We start from the raw sequence: 24530 nt of genomic DNA, 5'->3' as shown, positions 1-24530 counted from the left end.
TCACTCAGCATGATGCCGTATGGTATGGAATGTCCTTCTTGCCATTTGGGGTCATGTGTCCCAGCCTCTTGTGCCTCCCAGTCTCCTCGCTGGCAGGGCAGAATGAGAAGCTGAAAAGTCCTTGACTTAGTGTAAGCACTGCTCAGCAACAACCAAAACATCAGTGTGTTATCAACATTATTCTCATCTTAAATCCGAAACACAGCACTCTATCTACTAAGAAGAAAATTAACTCTATCCCGGACTAAACCAGGACAACCAGAACTTTAAAGTAGCTGAGCTTCTTCTCAAGGCAGACTAAGATTACTCTAGATCTCCTTCAACCCTTTCCAAACAGGACACCCCTTTACACAGCCAATTAATAAAACAGCAGTGGAGCCTGCAGAGACTCAGCTAGACACAGAAACCTGCCTTCCACTCAAGCTCCCTGAGCCCTCAGCTATCACTTCTGCTTGGCCCCTCTCCAGGCTGGATTAGATGCACCCAGCAGGGACACATTGTACCCTGCCAGAGCCCATCCACTGCTGTCTAGCTCAGAAAGGGACAAAAAAGCCAGCTGTCTTCAGTGTGTAAAAATGAGGAATATGTTGGGGAAACACCTCAGAAAATACTGGGTTTTAAGCAATTAATTGCCTAGCATCATAGTAAATCTCTGGCATGTGGGATAGACTCTAACTTCTTCACCGTTCGCAGCCACTCCTCTTTTGCTGCTCTGAGTATGTCTGCATTGCAGTCACTGTTCACAGAAACACTGCCAGACTGGGTAAAGCTCACTCAACTCCTGCTAACTGCTGCTGTAGCAGCAAAGACCTCTGTTACAAATTCTGCTTCAGCAGATTTCTGCATAGCTTTGTGTTTTAAACTATCCACAGTGCAATTAGTCAGAACTTTTAAAAAGGAAGGTCCATAATCCATCAGCTGAGCTGAGAATCAGGAATTCAGAGGATCAGTCCTTAGATGCAGGTATTTTATCTGGGCATCCAATTAAAAAAACCCAACCAAACCACAAAAGCTGAAACACCAGTACAATTTTGTGAATTTCTGTCTTTGAAAAGGTAGCAATTATCTTTGGTAATTTCATTCCAGTGCTACATACTTGCTTTCTGCTTATCTCTGCTGAAATGCATTTTTCTAAACAAAGCAAAGCTCTTTTACGTCTAGTCTTTTGCATCTCACTACTCAATAGTTTCCAGTCTTGATCTTCAAGGGTAAAGATGAATTTGTACACAGTGTTCTCCAAGTCTCTTTCTCTGTCATTAGAGCTCTGTTTATCCCAGGCCCTTCAGGGACCTGTTCCCTATTTTACTCCCTGTAGTGCTTCTCTGACAGTGGCAGGAATGGGAGAAACTCAAGAGAAAGAATTGTGATTTTCTACCCCAAATCCAGGACATGTTTTCATTAAGTTTAGACAATCCAGGACCAAAGTTTCTGTGCTCTGGCTGCAATACTAAAGACCTCCCTTATTGCAGCAGGAGGATCCCTACACAGTTGTCAAAGTTCTGCAGAGGATCAGGTTCCTATGTACGGCTTTACATCTCTAGCAGATTTATTGCAGGTTGAAATTCCTCCCCCACCACAACACTGCTGCAGGTGTGCCACAGGACAGGCAGCACAACCTCCCTTCAGGGCGCATCTGTGTCCTGACTCGTATGCATTAAACTTTAATGCATTTGCTGTCTTCCTGATCATCAGTCCAGATACAAGGCACAAGTATGTGGATCCTTCAAGAGTGAACCTTCAAGGTTCCAGAAGTAGAGACCTGCTCTACATTTAGATTTCAGTTTGAATAGTTCACCCTATCTTTCTCACTCTTCATAGTCTCGAGAGAAGTCTTTTTATGGAGCAGACACTGCATGTAAGAGTCAAAAAAGGAGCACTGCTTTCTTCGCCTTTTTGTGAACATATGCAGTATTGAGGGCCAGGTGAGGACATGGAGGGGGAGATTGCTACTGCACTGCATGAGACAGGGGCTGCTGATAGGAGGACAAGAAGGAGGCAAATGTCACCTTGTTGGTGAAGCCAAGTCAAGTGCATGTGCATCTTCATACCAAGGCAGATGCTTGATATGTCCAACTTGGCACATCAGCTACTTCGGACATTCATGTCATCAAATAACAATGGCCTGATGGATTAAAAACTTGTCTTCGTGGGTGTCTGGTAGCAACTTGTGTTGCATGATGCAACTCACCACTTTTGCTCCTTGATTCAGATGGTCGAGCAGAGCAACTGACAGGTTTTTTTGGGGAAAAAGGGGAGCCATATTCTTCTGCTCCTCTCCCAACCAACATCTCCCACGTGACATCTGTACTTACCTGCTGTTATGTACTGATGGGCTTGCTACAGAAATTAAACCTCTGGACTGTTGAGAAAGTTTTCCTTATTCATTCCTAGGTGATTAATTGTTTACACGGTCATCAAATTGCCCTCTGAGTGTGTGACAGGAAAATAAGTCCTGAAGATAAAGTACATTGTCAAAACTGTTCTCATGTAGTTTTAATTACTTTGGGTGTTACAGCAGAGAATTATTCCACATTTTATTGTGGGCCAAGATGTACACATAAAATTAATTGATTCAAAATGGAATACACTGCTTTTATTAAGGAGTGTGCCTTTATCATTAAAGGAGGGAATACAGCTGAAATAATTTATGAATGACAGCAGAGATGTAGTATTGAATAGCAATGTGTGGAGCATGCTAGATACTGAAAATTAGAAAAATATTTTGATCATCTCTTTGCTTCTAGGTGGTGGCACTGTCAGGAACTATTCTTCCATCCTTGCTGTCACGAACTTAATATGCAAAAACTGAATTAATGTCTTGTTATACAGTTTCATCTGTGGGAGAGCCATGCCTGTGCTAATAGAATAAGAAAAGCATATACTTCATAATTTCTATCCATGGCTTAGTCTGGGAAGGTAAAAATGGCACTAGTTCTCTGTGTCCTATGCTACCCACAAAAAAGAATTCCTAACATAGAGATGTCAAAACCCTCACCCTTGTCAGAACAGACATATCATCTTACCAACCGCTAGGGCACGGCTTCTCCTCAGCGAGACATACGCTGGACCCAAGCCACTTCTGTCTTCATTGGGTTTTTCATCTTTCAGCCTCAAAAGGAAACTTTGAAGGTAGTGTCTTCCAAACATCACCCTGGACCCAAGACATAAACTTCTGGTGTCATTACATAATCATATCATAAACTATGGAAAAATACAGCTTCTTCATGTGATATAGATACAGGATCTCCAGCACCAGCTGCTTTGCTGTACAAATCATTCTTACTGATTGATATGACCGTCTACAGCACATGGACAAGTCAGCAGCAAATCACTGAAATCTGCTGTGCTTGCATCACTGAGAAGAGAAACAGAAATTGATAAGAAAGAGCCCTTATCTTCAGAGTAAGAAAAACCACAAGCGCCATTATGCACCCTCACCCCCATCTGCCACCAAGCCTGGTGAAACCGCCTGCACAGGCTGCTTCTGTTCCCTCACTGGAGGCGTTTGCTGATGGCTACACCCACCTGTGCCTCTGCTGTGAGAACCACATCAAAAGCATTGGAAGGAAGGAAGACAGAAGTGACACTGCTCGAGTAGGGATTCTAGAAACAGAGGCCAGAAAACAGTGCTGCAATTAAATTTGACTGAATGTTTCTCAGGATGAGGTAACCTACACGGACTAGCCCAGAAAACACAATGCTAAATGCATTTAGCTGTCAATCACTTATGTTTGCATGATGAAATTAATGGTATATTCCTCCTCAGTTACCTGTTTTTTGATTATTATCACTTTGAATTCTTTTGTACCTAAATTTATAAGAGCAAGTCAGAACGTTAGGCCTTTCTTACACAGTTAGGATATGATTTGCCTAAAACCAGAGACATTCAGTTCCCTTGCTATCTACCCTCAATTTTAAATGTTTGCAAAACTGCAGCCAGCTTAATTGCATTTTGAATTACACAGATGTGTAATTCAACTACACAACACCTTAGCAAAAGGCACCTTTAAAACAGTTGAGTAAGTTTTTAAAATGTGTGCATCTTTCTTCAAGCTTTTCCCATTCCTCTCAAAAGTCCAACATGCCAGAGCCTCAGGAGAAAGAATGCTTAACGGATTAAGCAGAACCATCTTGATTTGTACTAGCTGGGTAGCCAAACTGGCAACACTGATGCTGAACTGCTCCCAGACAACTACTTACTGTACAGGTTTCCTAAAGGTGTTGCGGGTGTCCCATCCCTGGAAGAGTTCAATACCTGGCTGGATGAAACTCTGAGCAACCTGGTCTAGTGAAAGGTGTCCCTGTCCAAATCAGGGGGTTTGGAACTCGATGATCTTAAATCCCTTCCAACCCAAACCATTTTCTTATTCTATGCAACCATCTGCTGCCAGAACACGATTATGTGGCATTTGGTGTGGCAGTACAGCTTCCTATAGCGAATGCAAGGTTGCAGCAGTTCCTTACAGTAAGTGCAGGGTAGATGAGGTTTAGCAAAGATAACTTACTAGTGACACTGTGTAGGGGCTTACACTTGCAGACAGTGATCTGATGAAACTATTAAAAACCAGGAAGATCTGGTGAGCAGGCAGCTGTTAATGGTGTAAAAGACTTTTTAAAACACACAGGTAAAGATCAGGTAAATCCTCTTCCTGACAACAAAGTTAAACTCTAGGTGTTGATGGTCATCCCAGTGTTTGCTAACTGGCAAGAACTGGGGAGAAAAATCTCATAAGTGAAATACATTTTGTCACTGAATTGTCGATCTCTGCAAATACACAGGGTTTCCTGCTCAATACCTGGAATTAGCTAGAGAGAGCTACAATGATAATATTTACACGTATTTAGCCACATGTTCAGGGCTTCATAAGAATCCCTTTTTATTCTAACCTAAACCTACTAATGCTACTGGTTGGATGCTTCTCCCAGGTGCTTCATCCACCAGCTGATGTTGTGGCTATTCATGTAAAATCCCTCCCATAATACACAAAACCCCATTGTCTGGTGCTATTCATTCTGGTATCCATTCTCAGTCAACCAGACAGCTGTCAATCAAACTAATGCCTCTCAACATAAAGCCAATCTGTCTGGGGTTGCAGGGTTTGAGCCAATTTAATTTAATTTATTAGCGTTGAAAGGAACCTTTGCCTCTATGACAATGGGTGAGACAGTTTGTAATCATTCTCATTTAATTGATGAATGTAAACTTGGCACTTGACAATTAACCAGACGCGTTAAGACACTAGGGATGAAATCCCAAGAGGATTTCACAAGCATCTACGTGCTTCTAAGGTTTACTTTCCTATAGCAAATTCATCTGCAGCCTTTCTCAGCTGCGCAAAGCTGGAGCCATTCAGCTATGTCTCACAGAAACTGACATCCTCCACTCATCCTTCACTGCTGTGAAGAAGGACCCAAGTCTCATCTCTGCTTTCAGTGTGAGACTGTGCTGAAAATACACAGCCTGATGGCAATTCTGTAACCCCACGTAGGCCTACATTCCATGGACTTCTTGCAGTTCATGTACCTAGGCACAAGTGAGGAACATCCAAGTATGCATTAGCCACAAAAAGCCTACAATAAATTAATTATCTTACAGATGCTTTGAAGGAGAAATATTCCTCTCTGGAAACACTTTTCTTTCCCACTTATTTTCTAGTGCTGAAACTTATTTTTATAGTTTGTCCTTTATGGTTGCCTGATTTACCAACCCACTTTGATTAGCTTTTCAGTGTTAATTAACACACATTTTCAACCCTTCTAATCACATATTGCTCAAGGGTGGTTATTCTAAAGTCACAGATTTTAAGCTCAGGGTGCATCATTGCAGGCTGCAGCATAACTCTCTAGGATTTTACCCTTTACCCTGGGAACACAGTACTGAACTCCTCTCTGCTGACTGAATGTGAGAATTTTTTTAAGGAAGGAAATCTAATCCTGATTTAAAGATTTAATGTGGGAGAGAAGCTAACCACATCCTGTCATAAGGTGTTTCACTGGTCAAGATCTACATTTTATTTTTAGCTCGAACTTACCCAGCTCCAGCTTCCACTCAAAGTCTTTGTTAGAACTTTTTTTCGGAACTGTTTTATTTATAGCCTGTGACAGATCACTTCAGCTATCTCCTCATTTACAAGCTAATTAGATTTTTTATAGATATTTCTAGCTCTCTCACCCAAAGAAAAGCCCTGGAGGACAGCTGTGGTCCTCTCACTCATGCTTCTACCTCTCTGCAGTATCATCTGATCTGCACAGAAGCTGCTTCTCACCAGTGCAGTCCCCTCTTCATCAGGACAAGACCTTTCAGGGCCATCAGACTGTCACAGCCCTCAGCACAGCCCGCTCTGCTGATCATCCCAGCAGCACCAGCAATGGCTCTGGTTGCCATTTTCCCACCACTCTTCTGATGCCCAGCCTTTGAAGGCTGGATGTTATTTCAGTAGTGAGTTGGTTACTGCTGTGCTTCTTCCTGTCATCTCCTGCTTTGTCCTGTCATGTCCTTTGAAGCCACACATCCCACCAGGAGCTCATGTTTACCTACCACCTAAGAGGCCACCAAAATCCTTTGTATAATCCCTCCTCTCCCCATCAGTCCCCATCTGAGGCAACCTATAGTTACTTGGATATTTCTAATTTTATTTTAAGTTATTGACACATAATTTGCCTTTTTTTCATCCCATTAGTCCAAGGGTTTATAGCTCAATGGGAGCTGTTCTGGGTGTGATTCCACGCAATATACGTGAGCTTAGTGTGCTTATCCCTGCGCTGTTCTCTGGTGTCAGTTCAGTCTAAAAAGGCTTTAACATTGTTCTAAAAGTGTTTACATGTTACATTATGTAATGGAATGTTTGCATTCATTCTGACATACTTCAGATCTGCTCTCCCTCCTTCCCTCCTTTTCCCTACCCATTTCTCTGCTTGCAGCCTACGCTTTCTGTCTGCCAGCTATAAAGAGACTTCAGAATTTCAAAAATAGCTATTTAAAAGCAACAAACCAAGGCTGAAATGAAATACAGCAGGGAAGAACTGCTCTAGGGAAACTCACTAAATCAGAATACGCCAGGGCTTTCCTGCAGGGTTTTAACAGTGACTTTGTGTAGCTGTTTAGACCTAAATCTACACATTTAGCTGAACCATCACCATGAGAAGTTTGTCCTTTATCTGAGTATACCTAATTGCAGGTTTACTTTGGGAAGAGTAATTTCAGATATAAATTAATTTAAACTATGTTTTATTACATATTCTTCTGTACCATGAAATTTTACTTTCCCCTCATGAGAGTTTATGGGCTAAATCTGGATTTAGATGCCTCTGTTTGAACAAACAAGCTCAACAGATTTTGCCCCATGGTATCTAATAAAAAAGAAAATGTCATGAGGCCCTCCCCTTTGGAAATAACCAGTTGAAAAAAGATTAATGAAGATATATTTATGTTCACACTGTCCCCTGCAGCGAGGTTAGGAGGTATATTCATCATATACATCAGGATTAACTTAGTTTCTGCTGTAGCATTGCAATTCTCTCGAACTTGTATAGCTACTGACCTACTTTTCAGGTGGTTTGGTTAAAGTCACTACAAATCCTTCTGGCATTTCAGCACCATAAAACTGTAATGTTTTACAGGAATATAGTATCTTCTGAAACGGCAAAAATACAGAAGTAAGTCACAAAATGGAATTTAAAATCTCAGTATTGGGAAAAACAAGAATAATTTTCATAACAAGTACACACAAGGAATGAGCTGACATGGAAATGCCCAACAGGAATTTGCCTCAAAGGGCACTCTCTGCAGCCCCAGATATGTTACAATCTTTGATGACCTTCTGCTGCTCTTCTTCTTTCTGTAAAAAAGTTACTGGAAGATCCTCCTTTTTTTTTTTTCTTTCTTCATGCAAAATAGCAGCGCCACTAAACCCAGGATTATGTGTATATAAAATTAAACCAGCTAAATGTTGGATACCACAGTCTATCTCAGTTGAGTATACTAATTCTTGAGGTTAAAATAACACCAGCTTTCTCCATAGCCCTTGCTCCCTGCTAAGGCAGCTTCTCAGGAAGGTGGTGTTGGAATATTTAGCAGCCCAAGAGGAAGGTGGTAAAAGACCAGGACAGACATGTTTGGCACTTTCCACCTTTGCATCTATGCCCCCGTGTACTAGTTTGAAAACAAACCAGTGGGAGGCACCAAGTCAGAATAACAATTTAATGGGGAAATTAAAGAAAAGGAAAGAAAAGAATCTAAAAGAGAACATTGGTTCAAACTGACAGAGTCAAGATACAACCTGAGTCCCTGTTAGGCAGGGTGGTGGTAGCAGTCTGGTAGAATGGTAGCTGTAGTCCTCTGAAGCAGTGATCCTGTAGAAAAAAGGGTCTGCTCTTCCTCAGAAGGTCCAGTGGTGGCTGTGTAGCTCCTATCCACTGGAAATCCAGTGGAAAGGGTGTCTCTGGTGTTCAGAGTCCCAGCTTCTATCCACGATGGGATGCTTGGTTCCTCCCTCTGGGTGGAGCATCTCACAATGGGGTAATGAGTCAAGAGGCCAAGTGTTGATTAGGCTCATTAACAGAAGATAGTCCAGAGGGAGTTATCTCTGAGTCATGCACAGGACAATGATGGGCCATTAACAGAAAGATAGTCTGGGGGGAGGAGGCAAGGGAACACTGCCCCACCTGATTTCAACAGCTCCTGAGGATGGTAATAGAATACACTGCAACCCAGGACACCATGGTAGGTGGAAGCTGTCAAACAAGGTGGTGCAGGGCACCAGGCCTGGAGACACAAGCTTCTCACTCTAAAAAAAAGACAAAGCAATACCTGACTCTGATGCCAGCAGACAGAGATGTGTGACCTTATACAAAGCAAATCCTTAATCACTCTCTTAAACACAAGAAAGACTTCTCATAAATTAAACCCAAACAGATTATTATCTTAAGCTCTTTAAGGATTTGCTTCTGATTTCATAATATCAGCCTCAAGCAAAAAGTGGAACAACATTTTCTGCAGCTGCATTGGGAACTCCTGAAGTATGTTTTTTTACAGCAGAATCTTGCACGGATAGCATAACTGCTGTATCACCACCACTATAATGGTAAAATGATCTCCTGCATTGCTTTAGTCCTTTGAGGACCTGGTGATTAGAGAGCACATTTCTGCTTCCCTGCACGGGCTGTACAAGGGCTGCCCCCGAAAAGAGGGCATGAACATAACACCCAGGCAGTTAAAAGCCCGCATTGATTTGTCTTGCCCAGTAATTACATTAACATCTCTGTGGTATGGTTATACAGTGCAGCCAGTGGGAAAGGGGAGGAAAAGGATCTAGTGAAGAAAAAAAGACACAAGTCAGCAATGCAGCTGTTACACTGTAGTTTAACAGATACACAGAGAATTCCGTATTGTTTCTTCATCAGCTCTTAAGATCTGGTCACCAGTTCGAGGAATTGAGGACAGTAAAATAATCACATTTTTAAAAATTATGATTGGGGCTCATTGATACAAATGCTATGGTAAGTCAAAAAGTGGTGGCACCAGCACAGCACTGAATAAGGGAGCAGAGTGTTTCAGCACTGCTGTGGCTTGCTGCAACTAGAGGGAAAACCTCTGTTGCTGTGTCCCCATTGCTGTGGATAGGACCACCAACTCTGTGGAAGAGGGAAGGTTTTCTCTCCCTCTGCTCCTCTTCCATTGTTTCCAGGCCCTGTCCTAACTAATGCTGCATGGGAATTTATCTGCTGGCATAGGAGAGGTGTTAGGCAGATAAGACAGAGGGGAACAACCGTGGTATATGCCAACTAGATTACAGAGTTATAGGAGTTTCTCCACGTTTTTCTTCTGTTACCCTATCTTGTTATAGGAGTTTCTCCACGTTTTTCTTCTGTTACCCTATCTTGTAGTTAGAAATGGGGAAATCAGATTTTACTGGAGTTGAAACACCCACACAACAATGCCCAAAAAGTATCCCAGATGAGTACCCCATGGAGCATGTAAGGTGGCAAAGGCAGGAGCAGGCTATGCAGCCTGTAAGCCCCAGAAGAAAAGAGTGTCTGAAGATGTCAAAACAAAAGGGGTTGTATACCAGGATTGTTCAGCCAACACAGGACAACTGATCCCCCTCTAACAGGTCCCTTGGAAGTGAGCTAATACTAACCAAGAAAATAACTTGGCTTATTTATTTTATATTTACTTGTTACAAAAAGAAAAAAAAAAGGTAGCAGACATTTTTGAGAGTGAATGTTGCATACTGATATAGGGTAATATCTGACAGTAGTTTAAAGACACTTCAGAAAATTGAGGATTAAGCATCTTTCCTAACATTAACACTGTACTAAATCAAAAGATTTACTCTTCCTGAATGTGAAATAGCTTTAGCTATATTACTGAGCAGATAGCCTTTGAAACAGAAAGACCCTTTTATCAAAAAGGAAATAGTTCCAGAGTTTGCCTGAGGCATGTGTCCTTCCACAAGATTTCGAAAGGTGGGAAAAGAAAGTGGAAAAATAATTCATCTAACTTATTTTAAAACATATAGATTACATTTTTGCATTTCAAATAACTACTTGTTTAAATTTTATTCTGTCTGTAATTTCTGTCTATATAATGGATTTTGTTTGCTTGTCATTTTAAATACATCCCTGTCTTGGGGGACCTGAGGTATACATTTAGCTCAAAATTAATTTCTGCAGTTTTAATTAATTATGATTCCTGTATTAAAAATTAACTTCAAGGTTATTTTTAAAAATCCTTTATTCTTATTTGTAAGACATCAACAGAGATGGGAGATATACATACCCATAAAAATCATTCATGAGGTTCAAAAAATTTATTATTTTTTTTCAGGTCTTCCAAGCTTCACTTCTGATTGCCTGACAATTCAAAGCCATTTAAGAAGCTGAAAGAAAACCTATCGCAGAATTCAAAGGTAAATAGACTGTATGGAGCTGGACTCATGGTATCACAGCTGTGCACCAGGACTGGCTCAGCTCACTTCCCTCGGGCTGCAGCTGCTTTCCGAAGAGCTGATGCCCCTGTGATCACTCCCCCCACCTGCAGCCCTTGTGATGGTGCTTCCTTTCAGGCAGACAGGCATGAGACCCCACCCCACACGTGGTGTTTAGCGTGCCATGGAACTCCGAACTTTTATTTGACCTCCAGCTTCCGGGCATGGGAGGTGGGAAAGGTCAACCACTTCAGGCTGTAATCCTTCGAACGTCTTCCTAAACGCAATCAGCTGTGAAAAGGAGTCACACTGGTGAAGCATTTGTCATTCAAAGGGAGCGTTTGCCTGGACTCCTTTCACTAACCCTTCCTCCCCACTGTGACCTGAGCCCTTACTTGCCCAGTCCTTGAACCACTCAGACAGACCTCGCCCTTTCCTATTTGGGATGGGAGTGGGTTACCTTGCCCACTAATTTCTGATCTCAGATTAGGACAATATTCATCTTGAGAAATGTAATTCTCTTCATGCACCACCACAGCTCTTGCTCTGGACTAAGACCTCAGCACTCCTCCTTCCTGCTCTCCATATTTTTCTGGTGTCTTTGTGAGTAATAATTAATCATTCTTAGCCTAAAGGCAAGGAATTTTTTTTAGCCTTTGCAATAATCAACCTTTTGCCACTCTCTCACATACTGAGGTAATGGCATTGATTTGCCTTTCAATGTTGTTTCGGTTTTGGTTTGGGTTTTTTTTGACAAAAGGCTACTTTAGAACATTAATGGTCACAATATGTTCAGGTTCATTACACTTAGCAGGTGGGCTATTAATTGAATTGAGTATTAGTGAATTTGAAAAATCTGTTTTTGTACTCAGTTTTGATTTGCTTCCAAATACCTGCCCTGCGGTCAGGCCACATATTTGTAATGGGCTCCTCTGTGGTAATGTATTTCTTGACAGGGTTTTTGGTATGTTTTTAAAGATCACTTCAGCCTCTACACAGCAGCATCTCTGTTCATATTTAGCAGTGGGAAATAGATCCTTAATTTCCCAAGGCCAGCAGAATGTCCTGAACTTCGCTGCTGCAAACTAAAATTTAGAGGTACGTATATAAATACAAAGAGCGGGAGCTCAGATAAACTAAATAATTTGCAGATTCAAGCATGATGCTTGTGACTGTCATTAGAAGCCAGTTTGCCATCCTAGTAATTACATTCAGATGGATTTGGGTCATACTCACTTACTGTATTGTTTCTCCTAGAAAATGAGCTCTGCGATCTAACATATTCTTGTCCAGCACTTTAAAAATATTGATGGAGGATTATATTACAGCAGGCTTAAAGATTTTACTTAAGGTAGTTATGCAAAGAAAAATACATTAATGAAAACAGTGTGTAACTGTGAATATAGATTGCCATTATTTTTAATACTAGCAACCAATTTTCTGACTGAATAATTTTTATGCAGATTTCTGATACTTGTGTGAAAAAAAGCATGATTTTGATGTAATTTTCTGAACCAAAATATTTTCTCAATCTGGTACAGTCATTAGTTTTAATTTCTTATTTTCGGTCTCTTTCCCAACCATCATCTACAATCAATACTACAGATGAATCATTAGTACCACTTCTCAAGTTGACTAGTGAAAGTCTGATGGATGAAAGTCCATTCAAGTGTACAAGTGTTTCCCTTTGTCTCATCCAGGCCATTCCTGAAGCTGAGAAGAGGTAAAATATTAAGAATAACAAATCAAGATACAAAGAACAACCAAGTACTCCTGAATAGCAATTTTGCAGCACTGTCAGCAAAAATGCTGCCATGGACACCTGCTCACTCCCTCTAAAAATACATTTCTGGATTGTGCCACCAGAATTAATGAGCCTAAAACATCTAATGTCTCATGACAATAGGATTCCTGGGTGGAAAGCTGTGTGTGAAAAAGTGGCGGGCAGATGTACCGCAGCCCTTGCTCTGCTGCCCTGTAGCTGTGCTGCTGAGGAGTAATCACAGCCAAGTCAAGGCACTGCAAGGCTGGCAAGGTGAGTTGGAAGCCACAGCTGGGGCCCACAGTGGGAGGACCAGTTATTTGCTAAGGCTGATCGTGGGTCCAGCAGATATAGCAAGTACTTTGGTCTTCTCTCCTTCCTCCTTGGTGAAAAGTATGGAAGAGAGCTACCCCCATGACAAGGAATGACTTTGTCCATTTGATAAATTTCTCTCCTTTGGAGGAAGCCTAGGCCCAACACTTCAGTCAGAAGATAGTTTACTTGCCCTCAGGGCCTCAGCATTAACCAGGCAGCAGCACTAACGACGACTGTCTCACTCAGTCACATCGGCCACACCAGGAGCCATTGCTTTGACAGAACTATTTTACGTGCCTCAACCATAATGTGATTTGTCACTGGTTTCAGAGATGCGGCATGCAGCCATGCAGGCCTTCAGAGGATTTTTTGGCCTGTAAGAAAGTTCTATTAGATTATTTACTCCGTCCCCTTGACTATGGCAGCTCCTTACTGATGTGCTCCTTGAATGGAAGCAATGCTTTCCTACGAGCCACCCATGTCTTCTTTCACGTCTCCTTCCTATCCCTAATGGCTTGATTTCCAGAGGTGATGGTATCCTCAGGCCCTTTTTCTCCTTGAAGAAGTAGGACTGCTCAGACCTCTTGAAAACCAGGCCAACAATGAGTTGTTGTATAGAGGAGTAATTGCTATCTTTGCGGGTAGCTCCAGGCCTTGTCACAATACGCTCTGTTAAATGAGGACAAAATCCGTGCTACAGGGATGAGCAGTTAGGAGTGACACGGGGCTGGCATGAAGAAAGAAGCACATCGGTCTATTTGAACTTTTTTTCCACTGTGCAGCAAGAGGGAGCTTAGCAACGATGAACATCTTCCCTGTCTTAAGGCAGGTAGGGCACACTTTATCACAGGAACTGGCAGCAGTGAGGGACACTGAAAAGGCTTATTGAAACCATGGTACTGCTCAGCATTAGGAACTCATGGGAAATTTTCACTTGTGTGGTTTAAAGTTGCATTCTCTTCATAATGAGTTTTGCTTATACTATATACAAATGATAATTAGGGGATGTACCTCAACATATCTTCAAAAGATACTTGTTTCCTCAAAGCGCAGAAGCCTTCAGGCTGAGAACTTTTTTTTTTCCACTTATTTACTAAAACTTCTTTAATGAGTATTTCTACGTGAATAAGAGATGTGGAACTAGGACCATGCTAGGGATTGCAGCAAACTGCAGCACTGCCGGCTCCTGCACAGTTTGTGTATTCCTGGTAACACGTGTAAATTGACCTCTAAAGCTGCACCTGTGAGGACCTAAGCATATCCAGTGGCTTGATCTTGCCATAAGGGGGAAGTCTTGTTCCTTCTCCTTTTCCTTCTCCTCTAACCCAAACTTCTTCCCAGCCAAAGAGCCTGCCTCCTCACTTGTGGTGGCTCTGGAGCTTATTTGACTTGCCTGTGAGCTGATACAACTGAATGACACAGCAGAAAACCAGGCACCTGTTTCTTTCAGGGTCACATTTCTGCTTGGTTAGTGACCAACACTGGTGACTGAAGGGCTTCATTCATTCACAGGTAGCAGGGGTGACAAAAGAGAGATGATGGGATTGCATGGCTGGGAACGGGGCCTCCTCACTCTGGTGGAGGTGAACTGCTGGCTTCATGATTACCATCCTAGAAAAATGAAACCTCAGGTATTCAACTTGAGTACCAAAATCCATTTTAGGCATCTGAAAATGCAGTTTAGTAAAACAACCTGCTTCGCACAAGCACAGCTGAGGCCAGTCCTGTGCCTCTGGAGCAGAACATCTCCAGCAGCGTCTACAAGCCCTGCTGCCCCCCTGCCTGCCCCTGACACTCTTCCCGCACTGGCTGGCAGGATCTTTGCATGCCTTCCCCGGGAGCTAGGCTGGGAACCAATCCAGCTCAAAAGTAACTTCTGTACCCAGCTCATTTACCAAGAGCTGTGAGGGGACGATGCAGGGCAGAACAAGGGACAGAGATGGGCTATTCTAGGCTGAGTCAGAGCAAAGCTTGTACGTGTCTAGCTGCTCCTTACTGCTGCTCTCACAGAACGCTACAAGTCAAAGGCTGTGACCTCTAGCAGCACATACCGTGCTTCAGCTGCGCCTCTGTTAGCCTTCTGCCCTAACTACTGCCAACAACAAGCCCTTGGACAAGAGGTTAAATTGGATGCTTGGCATTTCCTCATTCTTGAACGGGAAAAGGAAAAAGACAGTGGAAATGGCTGAGATGGACGGTGGGTTGCTACTATGTGTGTACATTACTTGTATGTTATTTATTTCTGACTATAACCGTGACATTACATAATGTAAAATGCAATGTAGGCTTCCAAGAGTCCAGTTGTCCTTCCTCTCCCACTCTCTTACAATATTTTTTTACGCTCCTTTGTTGCATTTTGGGTCATGCTAAACTGTAAGGCCCTTGTGGCAGAGAGTGCGTCACTGGTGTGCCACTGCAATGCCTCAGATAATGGAGCTCCAGCAGCAGTGGGGGCCTTTGGGAGCGCCTGTCCCAGAAATTACAGGAGGGAATAGTTTCTCTCTTGCGGAGTGCAGAATTAATCATGTCTAAGAGTGCTTGGTTTTTGCCAGCCTTCTCGAAGGACTTCATCTTTGCCTATTGCCTATGCAGTTTCTATCCCTCCATCTCTACCAGCTGCCCGTTACCTCTATACTCCCCTCTTACTCCTCTGTTTTGACTCCATGGCTGATCCTTCCCTTTCGTCAAGAGATCGCAGGCTCCTCTGCCTCATTCTCTGCATTTCCCCTTTCTGACCTCCCTGACCTTCCTGGCCAGCCTGTTTGCTGACTAGGGCTGCAAATAAAGGTTAGGTAATGAACAAACTCCACTTCTCAAGATTTAAAAGAGAAACATCGAATAGTTGTCTTCTTTCTAAAAGCAAAGGCAGGTAAATTAAACCAAAAGGTATTTGGAGCTGGAGGGCAAAGGGGAGAAGAGAGGTGGGAGAGAAGAAAGGAAGAGGCAAGCAAAAGCCACCTCTCTTCTTTGGAACTGTCATTGGCTTTGTTTCCATTTTAAGAGGTGTACAGGTTAAGGTGAGAGCCCAAACTGCTATGGTAATACCCTTTTATACCATATGTAGTGACTCTTGTTCAAAAGCAAATATATGGACTTGATTCAGCTTATGATTTTTGAAAGGTTATTTTCAACTAATTAAATCCAAATAAACTAACTATCTGGAGCAACCGGGAATGGCTACAGTAGGGTTAAAGAGATGGGAAGTTCCTCTAGGTTTCAGTCTACTGGCACGCTTTGTACATCCCTTGTGAAGACTCAACAGAAACCGGATTTTGCTGATGACATCGAACTGTGCCAAAAGATACAGCTGAAGGGGAGTAGCTGCTAGAACATTTGTTTCCAGTCTTTTTGGACCTACAGACTACTGTTAGCCTCCAAAATTTCCTACAAATCACAATTTCACAATTCATACTTTAACCTGAAAACACTACAGAGGCACCAAATGGCTATGATGGCCTACTGCTCTTTATAGGACATCTACAAGGCTTGAGCAGAGCAGGAGATGGGCACTTTCTGCAGGAACTGCGGGTAAAAGAAACCAGAGAACGAAGTCTGAGAAAAACATCATTAGGTCAGCTACAGTGTGCCAGTATAGTGGCATGTTAGGAACAGAGAAGAAAAGCAACACCAGACTGGTAAAATGACAACCATCAGCTGGATATTACAAGAACTGGCCGGTTACATGCTAGAATAATAAGCATTTTGTTGCAGGGGCCATGTGGACAAACTGAGACAGGCTGGGCTCTGCTAAACATGGACTATGTGCAGTGCAGACAGAAGTTGTTGGATAAAGGGCTCAAAGAAGGTTCAAAAAAAAATTAAAAAATAAAAAAGGTAACAAATCAACAGGAACCTAACAGCTGGCAATAATGAAAGGCAGTATGAAGAAAGGATCAGCTCTCAGGATTCATTGGATGGATATGCATGGAGATAATATATTGAGCTATAATCCTGCCAAAGATTAGGTGAAAATGAAAATGCTGGTGGTATTGCTGTATTTGGATTAAAAAAAAAAAACCAAACAAGCAACCAACCAAGCAACAAACCAGCACTTTCCTGCATAAGCAAATCCTTGCTTGGAAAACACCAAATGCAGATCCAGGCTCAAACCTTGAGCCAGCCACGCATCTGACAGCAGTGCTACTGCAGAATGGCATATGGGGTTTGAACTTATTCTCAGGAAGTAAGAGCTCACTGGGTGTTAAATCAGTCCTTACATATGGGTGGAAACTTGTGGTAATTGTGCAATTTCCCTAAAAAAGTCCCCAGAGAGCTCAGTTAGGTATTTTGCTTTTGCAGCCTTTCCTGCCTTTGCTCTTACACTGCTTTTCACTTGCAGTCTTTGCGCTTCCCTACATCACATAGAAATATGATTATTTCTTTCGCTTAAAGACCTTGGTATAACATTAAAAAGCCGCCAGAAACTATGCCGAGGTCCCTTTTGCCAAAATACCTGCCTTCATTAGTCATGCTCACTTAACGAGGGGAAAAAACAAACAAACAAACACAACCAAAACCAGGATGCTTCGATTCCTCCTTTTCTTCTCCTTTCCAGGCCGGCCACCGGAGCATCCTCCAGCCGCGCAGCCCCCTGTGCAGCAATCGGGGCGGCGGCCCCAGCATCCGCCGCCGCAGCGCCGGCCTGGCCCCAGCTGCTCCCCGCTGCTCGGGGGCGGCCAAGACCCCCCGGGGCCGCGGCAGTGCCGCAAGGTGGGCAGCGGAGCGAGGCGCTGCGGCGGCGGCCGTGCGCCCGCAGCCTCCGCAGGGGCCGCGCCGCGCTGCGCTCGCTGCCGGCCCGCGGCGCCGCCGCCGCATCCATCGCTCCGCTGCCGGCTCCCGGCGGGCGCGGGGACATGCGCAGTGCCCGCGCCTGCCCGCGCCGCGCTCCGCGGCCGCGCTCCGGCCCCTCCGCCGCCTCCCCCGACCCTCCCGCCGGGCGGAGGAGGGGGAGGGAGAGAGGGGAGGAGGAGGAGACGGGAGGGGAGAGAAAAGAAGAGGAGAGGAGAGAAGAGAGGCGAGAGACGCGCCGCAAGTTGCTGCCGCTCCTCCCTCCTTTCCCTGGCCGCGCCGCTGCCCGGCCCCTGCGGGCTGCGCTCCGCGGGAGGCGGCATCCAGGGGCGCAGCGCTCCGCGGGGCCGGCGCCTCCCGGTGAGTTGGGGGCGGTGCGCGAAGTTGCCGTGTGTGTATTCTGGGGGGTGCTGGTGCAGTCGCCGCGGGGGCCGGTGGCGGGGCCGCCGCAGGGCTGCCCCTGCCTGGCCGCGGTCCGCGCTGCGGGCAGGCGCGGCGCACGGGCGGTGGGTGCTGCGGGGGTGATCGCGGCAGGAGCGGTCACAGGGGCAGGGCACGGCCCCGGCGGGGTCAGCTGCGCGGATCTCCGCGGAGCGGGGTTACCGCGCCTCCCCGCTCTCGCCGCTGCCAGCCAGCCCCGTAACCGTATTTCCATTTAAATCCTCTTACGCAGTGGCAGGCTCCAGTTTGTTTCACAGTGGCATCTGCTCTTGGGCTTGGGCAGTGTTTAGGAGGAAGGGGTCGCTGGGGCGAGCGGGGGCTGCTCCTCGAACAGAGCTGCAAGCGCAGATTGTCCCTAACGCATCGAGTGCCGGGTGTGCTGCGCGGAGCTGTCGCTCTCTTAGTGCTCCGGAGAGGGAAAGGAGGAACTGGCACACGGTCACACCAGAAAGTTGTGTAGCTTGAGGTATTACAGACGCTAATGGGCAAATTATCTAAATAAACAAACATAGTGATTTATAGGTGTCTGAACTATAGTGTTTTGAACGATAGAGCTCTTTAACCTTTCTTTCTGATCTATGCTTCAGGGATTTGGTTTTAAGGAGAGTAATATATCATCTGTGGTGCTGAATACACGAGTTGATTACATTTATAAAAGGAATGGCCTTTGAAATAATACTGAGCCATTAAGCAATAAATGCAGAAAAAGAGTGAGACAGAGAAAGAGCAAAGATAAAATTTTGGCAGAAAATATTTTCCACCTTTTTAGCAGCCTAGAAAGCCTAGCAGCTGTGCTTAAGTTTTATCCAGGGCTCTTATTTTTTAAATTAAACTTCAAAAACACAAGCACACTGTGTGAAACCAGAAGCAAATCCTCTTTAGCCCTCTCAAAGTCTGTCTGTGTTGCAAATAAGTGATGATCGGAGCAGCATCTGTTATGAGAATTTGTAGAAGCAAACACTGCTAAAGATACCCAGTAGGTAAATGGAAGTACATTGTCATTGCATTTGTTTCTCTTAAGCAATACACAAGACATTTCAAATTCCAGGGGGTTTTATTTTACATCTTTAAAAATTTTGCAGGTGCACAGCTTCATTATGACAAAAGTGCCTCCCCTAATTGGAAAAGTGATTAATTCAGGTCTTAGCTTATTTAACAAAGGCCGAATTCTTCAGCCGGTGGGGCATCTCCTGTAAGGGGTGTGTATCTTTTGCACTCATTGAAAAAGAAAATAGTCCAGCATGTGTAACACCTTGAAGGCCTGAAGTACAAGAGCAGTTTTATATTTAACTAGCATTTCAACACAGAATTTTATTAACATAAAATCAATATTCAGGTCAGCAATGGGGATCTGCAACTTCCAAATGAGAACCTGATCTGAAGGCAACACATTGCTCGCATGAAGAAGAGTTGTGGGATATGACTGTCATCAAGCTCACCTATCTTTTGTTTGGCTCCCTTTATGATATGTCATTTAACGAGGAAAAGAAATGGGTAATCCATTGTGTTTTAAGATGCAGTGCTCCCCATAAGCCTCATTGCCAGGCATTTGCAAGTGGTTGTGGCTTTAGATCATGTATACCAATGAGTACTACTAGATAACTTAAGTTCTGAATTTATACAGCTATTAAAGTTATATTGATCAGAAAGTGGCAACTGGATTCCAAGTCCTAAACCAGAAATTATTGATGATCTTAGAGTTAATTTATATTTTAGGGAGCACTGAGGATTCCACAAGAAAAGTAATCAAGTTTTTCTTGCTGGATGTGCAGTGGCATTTAGTTAAGGAACCCTCCTTCCCAGGGCACTGGGAACTTCATTGACACACTAATGAATTAAATGTGTTTATCAGCTCATTGATGCCCATGGTAAAGTGCTGTAGAGTTCAATGGCTGGAACAGGACAGTTATTTTCCTTCCAGTAAGGATGGGGATAGAGAACTGAGGGGCTTTTTCAAACTAGTTCCAAACCCGTATCATTTGTAACTGCAAAATATAATGCAAGAATAAGATTAATAGACCAAGAAGACTCAAAAACATGTTACACTTAATTAAAACAATAAATCATTTAAATAACATTACCCAGGCCCCTACAACAATGCCTCTGCTTCCAGATCTTGAGAATGGAGCAGGTTTGAGGCACAGGATGCGAGGGTAGCTCAGCCCTGGAGCAGCAGTGGGGTGTCCTGTAGTCTGGTGGCTGTGCTGTGGCTGGGAGGGAGCCCAAGCAGGGCAAAGGGGTGCAGAGGCTGACACTCACCCTTATCCCCAGGTTGCTAAGCTGAGAAGGGGAGTGGCCCCCTCCCATACTTGAGGGTTTGCTGAATGTATGGCAACTGCTGGCCCAGGCCCTGCATGGAGCCAGCAGGGGAGAGGTGCTGGATGAGAGCCTGGCTGCACGGCCTGTAGCCTGCAGACAGGCTCCCCTGGCTGTTTGCTGCCCATCCCGGCATCCCACGGATGCCATCAGTTACTTGTATCAGTTATAATAATAACATCATCATCATCATCATTATTATTATTATTATTATACTGTGTATAATAATGCCAAAAAAAATCTGGTGAGGGAAGAAGCTCAAGCTTCTTCCTTGGGAAAATAGTCCATTTGTAAATGTTCATATGATAAGATACTGCTTGCATGGGGGGAAACATGGAAAGGGCAAGCAGTGCACACTCATTTGTGCAATACTACTAGCAGTAAACTCTAAATTTTGAAATCACTATGCAATCACTTGGGCTCATGGAGGACCTGTGAAAGCTGCAACACAGATGAGGAAGCTGAATCCTGATTTGGCTGCAAATTTACTGCAGGTGGTTGAGATGTCCTTGGTTGCTGTTCCCCCGTCTGCATCCTGGTATCCCTCATGCTCTGAATTGCTATGCTGTTCCACAGGTTCTCCATCAGTCGCTCCTTCCCCCTGGTCCCTCACCTCCCAAAATCCCCATGTGCCATCCCAGCAGTGCTGCCCTGCTTGTGAACTGGGGTGAGTGGCAGCCTGCAGGTGTTAAGTCACTCACTCAAGGCCCCAAACTGCAAACCCTCTGCACTTTAATTCTGCTTCTCTCCTGTGGTGAAGCAGTTTTTTTGGCAACACTGTGCCCACAGTTACCTGGGCAGGGGTGGGCAAGCTGCAGGTGGTGGGACTTCCAAAGCTTGCTCCTGAAAAGGTGCACCAAGCACAGCTGTGAGGTGGAGATGACGAGTGGCAGGCGGTGTGCCTGTGCTTCATGGATGTGATATTACCAAGTTTTAATTAAAGCAGCCACAGCAGATTATTAGGGTAGATAAATACTGCCTTGTTACAGCCCTCTTGGGTCGTATGTAAGCAGTATTCGTTTTAGAAAGGATGAATGAATAGTCAGTGTGAAGGATAAAGATCAGCATTGTTAATCACTCTGGGAGTCTTCCGTGGGAAAGTGTAAACTCATGAGGAAAGACAGTGCCCATAAATGTCATTTAAATATGTAAATAACTTGAGGATAAAATTTTGATAATAAAGGCATGCAAGTACCAAGTTATGTTTGGGTTCCTGTCAAAGATAACTAGGAGTTGTTCAGTTGGCTTCAATCATTGGCTGTGCTTCTACTTAATACTTTGCTAGCAGTAATGAAGAGCTCATCTTCAGAGCCACCTGTGGAAAAACAATTCTAATTTTTCTTGTCAAAGTGCAGAGAAAAGCTTTATAAACTTGGGAGGTTATGTTTGTTTAAGCTCTTGAGCTTCAGCAGGGGTTAACACTTCCTTTGTGGTGTTCGTGGGTAAACAGTGTGCCAGGAGCCTTTATCGGGGCTTGAGTCCTGGGGACTGAGCATCCAGCTGCAGTTTGTTGCTGTTGATGCATCTGCATGGGGAGAAGAGTGACTCCAGGTGGGAAAGAGTGGGTTTCCACCCCCATAAATAAGCGGAAATGATAGGAATTGTGCCTCTCCTGTTCCTTGATTTTGTAATTCTCACTGAAGTTTCTTTTGCCCTTTCCCAGCTCTCAGAATGCCTTACAACTCTTGGAAGAAAAAAAATCTGTGTGCTTTCATGTAAATGCAATGAGGATGAGCCTTTGAAAATATATGTAGCTGATGTTGATGAATAAACAAACTTGGCCAGGGTAAATCTTTTCATCTAACTTCAAGAGCCACACTGTAATGAAGTAAATATAGATGTACTTAATGGGCTCCTTTCATCCAAATACATAGTAAACCCTTTAAAGTAATGCAAGCAAATCTAAAATGGATTTCTAAGTGGCTTTTTTTTTGTTTTGTTTTCCTGATATCAGAACAGTTTAGTCTACCCAGGCTAGACCAGGAATGGAGCTTGCTCCTGGAGCTGTGCAGATGCTAAGGTGAATGCTGGTCTAAAGGGGAAAGGGCAGTGGGGATGTGAGAGACCTGGCTCTTCTGCGGTTTTGTGCAATAAAGGCAGGAAGCGTTCATTCCATGTGTAGTTCAAAATGTATTATTTGATGAGTGTCTCCCCAGACACTTCCCTTTGGAAGGCAGCTTGCAGACAAGGCTCCAAGAGGCAGGGGAACCTGCAGGGCCTGCTGTCTGTTCCCCCTCGTCTGTGCTCAGCCCAGGCTGCACCAAGAAAGCCCCCCAAGCTCAGGATGACTGGCTGCCTTCCTCTGGGGCCATGTGTGCATGGTGTGCCACTGCTTGGTCAGGTGCAAACCTGACTGTGGGGCTTGGTCAGCAGGACACGTCCTGGCGGTGCCCCAGGCAGGGCCCTGGCTCAGAGTACCTGAGCTGGGTGTTAAAGGTGGCCTCGGGGCCGTCATGACAGCTGCCATAGACACAGTCACTGAAGTGTGACTGCAGTGGTGGTGGTGACTTTGGCAGCATCTTGTTGGTTGGAAGCTGTGGGAAACTGGAGCTCAAAGAACAGTTCTGCAGATCTGGGCATTCACTGCGTGCCAGTGGATTGGGTGTAATTTCGAGACTTGCAGGATGACTGTTTTCAGTGGTAGCATTTGTAAACAGATTAATGACTTTTTGTGCAAAGTGTGTCTTGCACATACAACTGTTTGGTTTCACTGCCCTTGTTTGTGAAGAACATGTAATGTCTGTCCTTCCCATATCATGGAAAGAGTCTTCAGATCTTCTCTTTAAAAAGCACAGTTGTAAAACAATTTTACTTTAAAAACAAGTCTTTGTTTTAAAAAGGATAAACCCTGTTCTGGAGAAAAAGACCTTTACTTGGTCTTTTCTTAATAGGAAGAGTTCAGATCCATTTAATTGCATTGTGGAATAAAATTCCATCCACAGCTGGGCATATAGGAATTTGAGTATTAGACTATTTAGACAACTATGTCAGCATAATTACAGAAATTCTTCAGGATGACATTTTTCTTTGCTGAGATCTTGATGAATGGGAAATACCGTAAAGAATTATTTCTGTGAGTGTTAGAGGAGTTTTGTGAAAGAGATTTCAGTCTAGGAGACCATTGTACTTTGAAGAACCTAATGGAAACTTACTCATGTCCAGACTGAACTCCATGTTTGACACCTCGAATAGTCAGACCAGTCCAGTTTAGCTTGCATCCGGTTGCGTTGTGGTGTGTGTACAGAAGTGAAATGTATTAAAAACTGTTCAGCTTCGGATGTGTTCATCTGGGGATTTGCTCATAAATAATTGATAACCCTCTGAAACAAAATCTCTTCATTACCCCGTGGATTGCTCACCTCTTCCCTCCCGTGCTCATTGTTCTCGCAGGCGGGGGAAGAAGGAGGCGCTGCTTTAATGAAGGTGTGTGTCAGCCTCCGCTGCTCCTTCCAAAGGTCATCCAGCTAAGCAGTGGCAGTGAAATCCTTGACAAAGATAAACATTTCATGGAGATATGTGGCATTCCAGTGTTCTAGAGGAACCACTAAGCTGCTGTATTTAAGATTTCTTTGCATCCTAGTATAGAAGCAGTGGGTATGATGAATTACTAAATCAGTGGAATGTTTGCATCTGGTGTGCTGCAGGACAGGACGTCAAATTAAGGGCCGTTTGCTGTGCAGTACCAATTACAGCTGTAATATTTGGGCTTGATCTTTCATGATTTTACTGCTAAGGATACCATTAAGTATCCTTGCTCAGACTGTTTGCTAAAAATTGGACAAGTTGTGGTGAGCAGTGCTTTCTCACTGGAGCAGGAGTGAGTTCCTATTTACCAGAAATTGATGCATAATGATGAATTTCCTTTGCTGCAAAAAAAAGAACTGTTTTGTGTCCACTCACTTAAAGTCTGAGTTGATCTTACAAAATCGCATTTTAATGGAAAAACTGTCTTAATGTAAGTTCAGTTTATCTTTTTGATG

The sequence above is a fragment of the Corvus hawaiiensis genome, chromosome 26 (genome assembly GCF_020740725.1).
Source record: "Corvus hawaiiensis isolate bCorHaw1 chromosome 26, bCorHaw1.pri.cur, whole genome shotgun sequence".
NCBI classification, from domain to species: Eukaryota; Metazoa; Chordata; class Aves; order Passeriformes; family Corvidae; genus Corvus; species Corvus hawaiiensis.
The sequence above is the reverse complement of the archived record's forward strand: the minus strand, read 5'-3'. Positions refer to the sequence as shown.